Raw genomic sequence first — 13,550 nt, forward strand, 5'->3', positions numbered from 1 at the left:
GCAACATATTATCTCGCCGTAGTCTCGGCGGAGTAGCGGACACATGCCAAGATAATTAAGAAAAACTATTAAATGTTATCTTACTACAGTTACTACAGAATCTCAGCATAAAATATTGTCTGTTACTTCAGTATAATTTATGATTGCTCCTATGTAATTGGGTCTATTTGTTTTCTCAAATAAAATATGCGAAAAATAAGCGCCAGCAGTGTCCACATTTTGTTAGCTATTTGGCAACTGCTCTGCGAATTTAAGCAATATTATTTAAAATTCTTCGACTATCTCATAAAACTATGGTATGCCGTTTCAGGGCTTATCAACTTAAATCAGATTCCTAAGAATTCAAGTTCGTTTGCCATTCGTGTTTATGATTATCAACACCATTATAGAATTATAATGTGATCGTGATTTCAGGATTGGAAAAGTTTCTATTACGGAGAAGTTCGTCCGCCATTTTGTGTGTCTTCCGCAAGACATTGCTGCAACCAGTTAAATATAGATACTCGAATTGCAATGCCTCGCTAGCATGCAAAATTGTTTTATTTCCTTTATCCTCGTTGATAGATTCTAATCGAGAGAAATACAATTACTGTTAAACAGGATAAACTGATTTTCCTCTAAAACGATTTCATGATGCGTCGGTAAATTTAAAAGCATTTTGAATGATACTGTTTCTATTGATAAAAGTCAGCATTTACTATAATTTGCACGCGTGCCTTTTTTATTATAATATAATATGTATAAAATAATTATGTGCAGACAAAAGTAAATAATGCCTAGCGACTAGTTCTTGTTGCTAATACTCATAACTGTAGCTCCTAACTCAACAAATTCCTTCATGAAGAAATGATAACTATAGCTGTCTATTATAAACTCATTAGATATGCAATACTTAATTCAGCTGCAGTAACTACTATTGTTTTCAGTCAAAGTAACTAAGCCATAGATTAATTACTGGCTGTTAATTATATAACTAGTAATCATAAAATCATTGTTTTACTCCTTATTGTAAGTTATTGTTTTCTATGCAGTATCGTTTTTTTAAATCAATATGTACTCCCAAGTCTTACCCTCGTTATTAGAAAAGTGTTAAAGATACAGTAAGTTGCATCTTCGAGAACAAATTCGCGTTCGAGAACAAATCTCGAAAACTGCTGGACACATTCCAACAAACCTCCTACTGCGAGAAAGCTACATCAAGTTGTAAAATCAGCAACAAAATGGCCGCAAAATCTTTTTTATTAAAAACGTTCATAAAGGATGTTTTTCTTTTTATCGAATTCACGAGTTTATTGTTACAGATTGTCGTTTAAATCTGCTCATATTTCTGTCAGCAAAACTGTTACGCTACTATATACCGACATTGGTTTTATACAAGCCAATGTTACACTGACAGCCGACACTCACCTCATTCTTGGAACTGAATGTTTATCAAACAATACTCTGACTTCTTACTAACTATAACGAGTTAATAAGCAGCTATAGACAGAGTAATCTCATAAAAATATCTTATGTAAGACTGATGAAGATAAATGGGTTGTTGGGAGCGAAGTTCATGTAAATACGGCTTAAGAAAATTGCAAAAATGTTCAAAATAAGGACCTAAGGAAAAGATCGACCGTAAACAGGATTAGTAATATTGGTTGTTGTTGCTTGGTGAATATCTAATTTATAAATTTGTAAACAAGAGAATAGAGTAAAAATAAGCTGAAAAACAATTGTTTAATTGTTCTAAGCTCTTAAATAATTCCATGCTCTTAAATTAGTCTACTCGAACCTCTTTTGTAACTCACGTACTTTATAGAAGAGCAACTCTGAAACAAAATTGATTAGATTCCCAAAAAAAAATGTATTAATTTCGTATTATTTATAATCGTTTTTTTAAACATAGAAGAAGGAATTAAGACTTAGGCATCGTAGTGCAGCATTTGAAGGCGGATTTATCCACTGTGAAATTATCTACGGTGCTTTTTTAAAATCGATCGTCTGTTGTTCTATCCCACAATATAGACATAAGTAGGAACATAACGTTCTGTAACGTAAGCCCATGTTTTGTCAACGTTACGTTGTATGTTTCCAAACTGATTTTAAAAACATCTAACGTGTTCTAATGCTACTATTATTTCCGTTTGTGTTTCAGTTTCAGTTTATAGAACTTTTCAAACATTGGTTTTAAATTTCATATCAAACGACGCTTGGATAATAAATATTGAAAAATTATAGATATCTGCTAATATATGTTTTATGGACATGCAACTAGATATGGAAATATTAAACATAGGTGGTTTTTCCCTATGTAAAACCAGAATACAGCTATCGTAATATAAACATTTAAATCAGTTAATTAATAGGACCCAGTCTGCACTTGGCCAGCGTGGTAGATTTAAGGGTCGACCCCTCCTTCATTCCGGAAAAAGATAGGTACTTGCCCAGCAGTTGGATCTATTCAGTGAGTGGGAAAATAACGAGTAAAAATAATTATTACTTATTTATTATGAAGCAATCTTATGAACAAGAACTCAACTTAGTTGAGTTGAGAGAAATTTTATATAAAAAGCCTAGAGCATCAAAAAGAGAGTTTTTATTTTAAGTCAGGATAGAGATAACCATCCGTAATTCCATATAACTTAGTGTATCTACTATTGTTGTTCAAAATTGGTTACGCTAATTCTAAAATAGATGTATTTAATATATTCCTAAATTACATATTTGTGTGATTTGTGTACAGGCGTGCGGTATGGTTCTGCGTGACATTTGAGATTATTGTAAACTGTCACGTTTTCCTCCCCGGCACGTGTCGTGTCTCGCACGAGTGGAGGTGGATACCTATGCTAATTGATACTTTATAATTAATTTCAAGTGATATGAATATCATTACCATCTAGTACAATCTAATAGGTGCTTATATACTTCATTTACTTTTACAATGTTATCTCCAAACTGTCATTACTTCTATAATAATATCTAGAATAATATTATAAACTAGCTGACTCGCGCAACTTCGCTTGCGTCACATAAGAGAGAATGGGTCAAATTTTTCCCCGTTTTTGTAACATTTTTTACTGGTACTCTGCTCCTACTGGTCGTAGCGTGATGATATACAGGGTGTCCCAAAACTCAACGATAATCCGAGACAGGATGAAAGGCCAAGTCATACCGGCTATAGGAAAAATAAAAAAAAAATCCATATCACTTAGTTCAGCAATAATAGACACTTTTCAAAAAAGTTGAAAATCCACACCCTTGGTCGCATTTTCAAGTCCTGTGATCACCAATGTCACAATTTCGCTGTGTTTTTTTTAATTTCGTGATCTTAATTAAATATGCTATTAATCGTATAACAAATTAATGCACAAAACATTGTTAATTTAATAAAAAAAGTTAAGTTTTAGTGAGTCATCTTTCTCAAAAATATCGTTAGTCAACTTTGACGTTTCATACTGAAAAAAAAATGTACTACACTACCATTGGCAAGTTATTTCAAAAGTTGGCGCATTTAATCAAGATTTCAAAATAGTATAACACTTGCCACTTTTCTTGCCATTAAAAATGTTATTTTTATTTGAACGAAGAGTATCCTCGCAAATGGATCGGACGCAGTGGTACAATTTTATGGCTTCCTTGTTCTCCCGATCTAAATCCAGTAGATATTTTTTACTGGGAATGCATAAAAGAAAAAGTTTATTCGAAATCAATACAAAATCTATCATAACTTAGCCAGAAAATTGACACAGCGTCAGAGGAAATAAATGCAAGGAATTTTGATTGACCGGTGCAAAGGTCTTTTGTAAGGCGTTGCAGAGCCTGAATTCATGCTAGAGGAAAACAATCGGAATTACTTTAGTTTAAGGAGAATAATTAAATAAGATCGATGGTTCGTTCATTGTTTTTTTTTTATTATTTTAACCTATTATGTTTATTACATTAAATATTTGTTATGGACTGACTCAATTACATCTTTACTAAAAATAATTGCTTTCCTCTGGCACGAATACATGAAGCAGCATCTCCTCTAGCATGGATTCAGGCTCTGCAACGCCTTACAAATGACCTTTGCACCGGTCAATCAAAATTCCTTGCATTTATTTCCTCTGACGCTGTGTCAATTTTCTGGCTAAGTTATGATAGATTTTGTATTGATTTCGAATAAACTTTTTCTTTTATGCATTCCCAGTAAAAAATATCTACTGGATTTAGATCGGGAGAACAAGGAAGCCATAAAATTGTACCACTGCGTCCGATCCATTTGCGAGGATACTCTTCGTTCAAATAAAAATAACATTTTTAATGGCAAGAAAAGTGGCAAGTGTTATACTATTTTGAAATCTTGATTAAATGCGCCAACTTTTGAAATAACTTGCCAATGGTAGTGTAGTACATTTTTTTTTCAGTATGAAACGTCAAAGTTGACTAACGATATTTTTGAGAAAGATGACTCACTAAAACTTAACTTTTTTTATTAAATTAACAATGTTTTGTGCATTAATTTGTTATACGATTAATAGCATATTTAATTAAGATCACGAAATTAAAAAAAACACAGCGAAATTGTGACATTGGTGATCACAGGACTTGAAAATGCGACCAAGGGTGTGGATTTTCAACTTTTTTGAAAAGTGTCTATTATTGCTGAACTAAGTGATATGGAATTTTTTTTTATTTTTCCTATAGCCGGTATGACTTGGCCTTTCATCCTGTCTCGGATTATCGTTGAGTTTTGGGACACCCTGTATATCCTATAACCTTTCTCGGTAAATGGGCTATCTAACACTGAAAGAATTTTTCAAATCGGACCAGTGGTTTCTGAGATTAGCGCGTTAAAACAAACAAACAAACAAACAAACTCTTCAGCTTTATAATATTATTATAGAGAAGAAGTATAGAAGTATAGATGTAAAAGTTTGAATGTTTGTTATACATTCACGTCTAAACTGCTGAATGGATTTTGATGAAATTTGACCGTGTTGTAGCTTATGTACTAGAATAACACAAAGGCTATAGCAATACTAGCACCCTGGTTTTGTCTGTGAGATAGCATAAGCTTTTTAACTACAGTCCACATGGACGTGTAGTCGCAAGAGCTTGTCCTACAGTAAATCAATTCTGTCTGAAATCATTACGATAGAAAAAGTTTTTCCTGTTTGAGTTGCATATTAGTTTCTACTTGCGTTCCTCATGCCTGTTATCTACTGAAAGTATCGAAAATTCCCAGACAGCAGTCAATAAGTATCTAGTAAGACTTCATTTATTTTTAGTTATACCATGAGTGGATGAAAACGTGCGTCTGAATTTCATGAGCCAATATAGACAATGTAATGGGTTGGAGGAGTTTGGCAATTTGTATCAAATATCCTGAGCCAGACTGACCGACGAGTTCGCTCCTTATATGTATTACCATATAAGATATAGGTAGAGTTTCTATGTTTGTGACCTGAGTTAGTTTTAACGTAAAAACATATTTCAAAAACCTTTCCAGTTTCTAAGTACTTATATGTAGAAATTACAGATTCCTTGGAAAAATAAAAAAAAACAGTATAATGTAATAAGATGTTTGCTGTGTGCTGTGCGTTTTTATTTTTTTAAACTTTCCCTCAATCTCTACCCGTTTATCTTCAGCCATTTCTAGAAAATTCATACTTTCCACCACTTTTTAACTTTATAGTACTCTTAATCAAAGAACATACTCTTAATATAATAGTTATGAGAAAATATCTTCGCCTAATTTATCAGTGCTGTAATTATGATATTTTTGTTTCTAAAAATAGCTCTACTCAATTCTGACATTATTATTTTAGCCGTTTACTAATGAAGTCTGGCCGTGATTTTCCATAATTTGATCCAGTAAAATCTTGTCACACAAAGAGCAATAAAACATAACTTTGCTTTACTCATTAGATACCTTGTCCTAATACATAAATGACCGAGATTGTATGAACTTGCTTTGTCACTATTTCGCATGGCATGAAGGAATAATTATACCGACAAAATTTTAGAATATTGGGTCTAAAAAATCTAAAGAATTAAATAAATAAAGAAGCAGTCATTGTAAGCGTGATCGATGTGTGATAGAAAGATAACAATTATTGTTATTAGTTCCTCCGCGCTGTTGGCCGCTAAAAGTAAACTTTTCTCATGTTTTTCAACAATTGGTCATGAGTTTGATGCATGTATTCGTATCTCTAACATCACGATTTGTATCCGTTGATCGTGAAACTGTAGCCACAACATACAGTAGGCACATGTTTTATTACGAATATCAACATAAACTTGAGCGTTCTTTTGTTTTTAAAAGACCAAGTGGATATACTTACATAGGGATATTATTTTAAATTTAGTCTAATCAATGTCCCACCGTTACGCCGTTGCTTAGTCAGAGTTTACCTTTAACATAAAAGTTTTTACAAAAATCTATATTAATATAAATGGTTCTCATTTCCCAGTTTTTGCAATTTTAATTACTCGTAACTTTAAGATGTGAATAAACTATTATATTATTGTAAGTGAAGAAGCTGCCAGACCTTGAAGAATAAAAAATGAAACCGCACCTTTCGACCGGTCGTCCACCGCCTGTAATTTTCAGTCACCTTTGTTTGTTATTTTAGGACCACTCTAAATTCTCTTATTATTTTTCTCTACTGTTGAAAGGAAGTCTATAAAGAAATCGACACGCATTTTCATTGTAAACAAAAGAGTAGACGCTGTAGTAATAATTTATATTTCAGAATGTTATTCATTCTCGACTTCTTTTTCTTTGTTTTTTTATTTGCCCCTTATGTGTCCCACTTCTGGGCAAAGGCCTCCCCTCTTTCCTTCTACTTTATACTCAAATATACCTAGCTATGTATGTTAAGTCTGTTGATGGATAAGAGACGATACGGTATCGAAAACCCAGTTTGATATTAAAGACGAGACGGTATTCCTATAGCAACAAAATTTTGCCACGGCCATACTTTTCGTGTCGCTTATAAAATAGAACGCCTAAAAAATAGGTAACAAGATATTCATCAATTCTAAATAATCAATGAACATACTCAATTCTACCTATTAGCGAAATAGTTTTTAAATTGCCTTGACGTCATTGAAAGTCTCGACATTGAACATTGCTAACTAATTGATGACAAAATGATCAATTTATTGGATGGGCTTGTTCTTTCTGCGTAGTTAGAAACGTGGCGAGCGGCGGGTAGCCGTTAGTGTTTAACAAACAACGCTTCAGTTTACACTTTCTACATGCCTTCAGCACTTGGTAATAGTTATTAGCTAATGATAGCGTGAGAGGTCTTGTATAGCAATTGAGTAAATCAAAGATGGTCGGGAAATACTATGCATTTTTAGTTAATTAGGTTATGTCTTTGGATACTAGTAGTTTTTCTTGCAGCGACTTATGTGGTTTATGGTAGCGTGCGTTGCGCTTTTCTTTTAGTAACAATAGTACGCATTTTTATATAATAATAGATTAAGTAGGTGGGTATCCTACGATTTACTTAATTTGTTAAAAAAAAATTTAATTAATTTGGTTTATCAGCACAAAGTAATTGTAACTAATTTCCTACAATGTCAAGCCTAATTTCAAAAGATCCGGGTTTATTTGTGAACTGAAACACATTTGATAAATAATAATGCAATGTATTATTTACCTCATTAACCGTCCCGCGTAACAAATAATTGAACAAGTTTATTTTTAAACAACAAAACGTCTTAATTATAAAGGAGGTAAACAGATAACCAGTGACGCACTTTTTGGACAAGTGCACAATAAGATGATATTAAACGATTTATTTAAGATATGTATAAACAACAAACTTATACATTCGTAGAAATATCTCAGAAAGAAAAACTTCCAGTAGGTAACATAACCAATAGATTTCTTACAGATTACATCAATTTTGTAACAAGCTTGCTCTTAGTAAGTAATAAATACCTGTTCCTGAACGTCAGACCTCAACCATTATGTCTCATCGTAACCAAACTGTTGACTAGACTGATATAGATCTTAGATACCGTTAACATACGTATTAATGTAAGGAGACGTTTTTAAAATTTCATAAAAAGTAGCTGATTTGACTGTTGTCAAGTACCCAATTGATAAGAAATCAATCCTAATGTATTTGAGACATTTCATAAAGATACTAGTCAACAAACCTTCGCAAGAGGTCATCAAACCAAAACGTATTATATAACTAAGATTGCATCCATCGCTTCTCCATCAGTATTCTACGTTTGCGATACGTGTATATCAAACTGGATCTTTCACAATATCGTGCAACTTAAAACATGTGGTTTCAAGCGCTAAGTTCAACGCAGTTCGTATCACGCTGTCTCGACGTGATCTTCGCACTTACGTGTAAGCCACTGTACTTAGACATTTACCTATCAGGTTTTCCTACACTCATCAGAATATTAGAAACTTTCAAGAGCAAATTCCGAGGGGAAAATGTCGGGGAAATCCTGCTCTTGAGGAAATTAATACCTATATTTATTAAGTACAGCTATAACTGTTACCATTTAACTACTTATTGCTTCAGACTATTAAAATTATAATTGACAAATTAAACTCTCATTTTCAGGCACTAAAATAGGTTTTCCTGTACATTGTACAATATTTGCCAGACTAATATGACATAATAAGCCTAACAGGAAAAATATCAACCAATTTCCTTCAAGGGTAAAGATTGTTATCATGCAAATTTGGCCCTAAAAACTATCGCACGATCTATAAAGCTTGCATGAAAGTAGGATCTTTTTGTACGTACATTTCCATTGTCAATATCAGTATAAGAGATAAGCGACTATGTACTTAGCTGACATACAATATTTTTTGTTCCCGATAACCTTTTCTCGCCGTCTAAACTTTACGGTTGGTAAAAGGAAGTGACCTCAATATGACAACTATTGAAGCAGAAGTGAACATCGTGTTAATCTGTAGGTACCTACCTATTGTTTTAATGTTATGATAGAAAAAGTCCCATGAAGTCAAAAATAAATTTAACCCGCTACTGTCCCACTGCTAGGCAAGGGTTTCCTTCCGTAATGAGGGAGGGGTTAGGCTTAGAGTCCACCACGCTGGCCAAGTGAAATAACGCCAACAATAGGTTAAGATTTTGTTCTTTCACTATGACTAATGGCGATTTTTCTAAGTCTCTTTACCTAGTAGGACTTCATATCATGGAAAAAAAGAGCAAGATAGGCCACTGCAAAGAAGAAAACATACCTACTAACCAATTCATTATCAAAACGAGTAAAAACGATGATGTCTCCAGCAATTCTTATTGCTAAGGGTATGGAAGTTTCAAATCAATATCGAATACCCAGTTATAATTTTACTGCCTCCGGAGAAATCCCCCTTAGTACATGCAAGCGGAATACCATAAAAGCCCCGTTATGCTAATTTCAGTCCAGTACACTAAAATTCAAAAAGCCTTTCGATAAATTTCGCATACACAGTAATGAGTCAACCTCGCTCATCGTGTAATCACGATTTACAATATTCTGGGACACGCACAATAACTTCGGCATGCTTTACAAACCTTACTTGTAAAGTAAACTGTATGTGTTTATTTTACACAAGCTTCCGCTTGCGACGTCGTCTGCGTGACCAGATTTCCTGTGATAAAAAGTAAGCTATGTGATAATCTATATTTTAAACTATCTGTATAGCAAATTTCATTAAAATTCGCTAAATAGTTTTTACGTGAGGCAGTAATAAACATGCATCAAAACTTTCGCATTTATAATATTAGTAGGATGTGAAAATGTGCCTCACGACTTTAACATCCTACACGAGCAAAAAATATTTAATTCATAAGTTCCGGAAAGCAAAGACCGATCAATGAAACATATAAATAGCTCACAATCGATATTGAAGTTCTAATGCGAAGTTTACGACCTCTATTCCAACTTGAACCTTGTTACAAATGCTTTATCTATTGTTATTTCAATATGACACCGGTGGGTGGTGATCAATAACAAACTGTAGTACATACGTAAGCTGTACGAATATGACAAAGAGAAAGGGCGTCTCCGTGCTTCGGAGGGCACGTAAAAAGTCGGTCCCGGCTGTTGTTTACTAAGATAACAGTCGTTAAGCCATGTCAAAGGCCTCTCGGGCGGCTTGAACAACTTTGACACTAGGTTGACCACTAACCATACGACAAACAACAAACTTAAAGGACTTAAGTGATATTATTTTAATTTTATCTCAGGCCTTTCTTACTCTCAAGATACATTATATCGGTGAAGATCTCACGCATGATTGACACTCCTAATTATAGTAACTCGACATAACATAACCTTTATAATCGCAAGGTGTGTGCACTTGTTAGTATTTACGTCAATGCCCTCTGAAACCGCTTTAATTAGGTAAAACCGGATACTATCAGTAGCTTCACAAGTTACTGATAACATGCTAATTAGTTTTACAAGTAGATTGCACTAGAGCAGCGTGGGTTCATGACTAACTAATAATGTAGATTAGAGCATCTATTCCGTTGTATATTTTACCAACTATTGGAGCATGGAATATTTGACTAAAGTAACGTCTGAAGGGTAACCTGAAGGACAATTCTCAAAAACAATAACAACTCTTGTTTACGTAAATTGTACATGTTCTGAGGGGAATGGTCTCTTAATAAAATTCTTAGCAAGCAAAACCAGGGGATAAATTAGTTTGTAGTTAGAAGGTTTCAGCTGTGAGTGCCCAACCCATATGAAATTACTATGGCGACGCCAGTCTGCTTTATCTTGAAAGTTAAATAGCATTCTAGAAATCAATTGAGGTCGGACGATAAAAATAGCAGTTAAAAATAACACGGCTGGCTATTTTTGTGTGTTTACACTTAACGGGCTTCGGTAGAAAATTGTTTAATGAACCTGAGTGTTGCTAATTTTTGTTTATTGAAAATAACAGGGTTATTTTTTAATACCTGCTTACGTAAATTCAGATCTGTTACATCACGAAGAGATACTTAGCTAATTAAAAGTATCGATTTCTTATTTATAGTTTAGGAAGTTACACCGTATCTTATCGGCTAATTGATCAATGTTTTTAATTGTATGTCAACTGAAATAAAAGTGCACTATACCTACTAGTAAGACGATGATTGCAGTAGTCTTTCTGAATGATGAAATATGACGTCTCCACATTTGACTTTAACAATGACGTACCATACATATAAGTAAGTACTGCTCTTGATATTTTCACAAGGGTCGTCTAATTACTAAGAATGAATAGGCACAAACCTACATGATCTAATATTTATGATAATATAAAATACTGCGCATTGCAGACGCATTCATAAAACATGTATTTAAAACAGTTACAGTTTCGCTTAACCTTCGGGACAGTGTGCTGAATAATAAATAATTAAGTAGGTATCCATTACTTGGAATAGGGGAAACCCTTATTTTACTTTGTGATTTTGAGAGTCACATTGCCGATGGTGGGAAGTAACGTGACTTTTGATCTTAAAACTGCAATTTTATGTAGTATCAGTAGTTACAATATTTTGGATTAAAGTCTCCTCTATTGATAAATATTATTTTCATGTACTTCAATTTTGTATGTTTTGCTGTTACGCGATATTTACAAAGTGCTCTTACACGGTCTTGCACGCGCAGCGACGATATAATATTCTTTATTATTTTTCTATGTAGATTGAATACTGTTTTTCAGCAAAAGTTCAAGTATGAAAATAAGACTGTCCTAGGATTCGCCTTATCCTCTGCCAGACGGAAGAGTTCACACTCCCTATGCCCGTCCATTCTCCGATGTCTCGCGACCAGGATTAGACGAAATATGCAGAGCTGATTCCCAACCTTCACTAGTTGGAGAGACACTTTAAGAAGAAGGATTCGTCAGACAGCGTTTTCTTTCCCATTACACGTTAATTACTTAAAATTATAAGAAGACCTTTGTGACGATACGAGAATAAAGATATATTAACTGCACGTTTGGCGCAGTGGTTTAAGCGGTCACCTCGCCGCAACAACCGTAGCACCGCGTGTGGTGGGTTCGAATCCTACCCGGGACAAATCTTTGTGTGATGAACACGAGTATTTGTTCTGAGCCTGGTTGTCAATTTATCTATATAAGTATGTATTTAGAAGTATATAAGTATGTTTATCAGTTATTTGGTTACCATAGTACAAGCTCTGCTTAGTTTGGAATCAAATGACCGTGTGTGAGTTGTCCAACAATATTTATTTATTTATATAGGCACTCGTGTACCTAATTAAACGGTGAATCTTCTACGCCTTAGAACTAGATACTTACATAAAGATAAAATGCAAATCATTCAATTATGAGTCAAGTAATAACATAAGTTTACCTTATCAATAAATCAATGTTATTAAGACAGTTTACTCTCGAACTTTGTTCAAGTCTGTCACAAGCGCGTGCCTAGTACATTATTCGTTATCAATCAGTTCGTACAGATAGGTCATCGATTTGTAGATAGCGAAACAGTAATTCAATCAGGTTTTTTCCTATACATACAAGTAGGTACACGTTGAGTTCGTACGCACAATACGTATACGTACGTTCTTAAGAGTTGAAGGAAAGTTACACGTTTTATTTGGCTTGGTTGTAGACGATTGTTATCTGTCTGCAATTTAATATGAGTAATAATTCTAGCTAAATAAATATTGCTTCATACTTCTAAGAAAGTATTAAGAGTGTAGCTAGGTTTTAATCAAGGATTACGATTGTGGTTTTAAAATAAGACAAGTTATGTTTTAGTAAAATTTATTGTTCATAAACGTGTAAAATATAAATTATTTCCTTATTTAACTAGAACATAAATATATTAATAACTATAAGTATTGGTATTTTCACATACATAACATAACTAATGCGTGGGAAAATAACCTTTTTTTACTCTTGAAATAATATTCTTATAGCCATTTATTTAACGATTTTAAAAGCTGATTATTTTTTTGTAGAAGAGATTTATTAAAGCGACTGCTGTAAATAGCACAGAAGGGTATTTATTTTTTTGACGACAAAGGCAAGAAAAAGGATTTCCAATAACTGAAGTTTTTATGACGACAATCGCTTGGTATCTTTCGTTACTCACAAACACAAACAAATATCGCTTAAGTCAAAGTCAAATAACTAATGGGAGAAAAAAACGGGTCTATCCCACTAGTCCCGTTGAGTTGTCCCGTGACGGGACAACTGGCACTATTTTGTCCCAGTTGTCCCGTGACGGGACAAGTGACACTGTTTTAGTGCCAGTTGCAGGGGCCGAAACAAGTTCCGAGGTCAAAAATACTGATTTTACTGACCAAAAATTCAAAAATACTGACCAAATACAGACCATTTCTAAACCGTTTTTCAGTTGAACGGTGTGAAATAAAAAAAAAATACAGTCGAATTGTAAACACAAAATCCTTTTTAGATGTCGGTTAAAAAGATTATTTTCGGTTATTGGTCTCCATCATCCCCATAGTCAACCAGCACCGCCTTTTTATTGTGTTAAAGAGCTTTTTCTATTGTTAGTAAAGTTTTCGATCTGGTCTTACGAATTTTCAATCAGGTCTTACGAATTTTC

The sequence above is a fragment of the Anticarsia gemmatalis genome, chromosome 13 (assembly GCF_050436995.1).
Source record: "Anticarsia gemmatalis isolate Benzon Research Colony breed Stoneville strain chromosome 13, ilAntGemm2 primary, whole genome shotgun sequence".
Lineage (NCBI taxonomy): Eukaryota > Metazoa > Arthropoda > Insecta > Lepidoptera > Erebidae > Anticarsia > Anticarsia gemmatalis.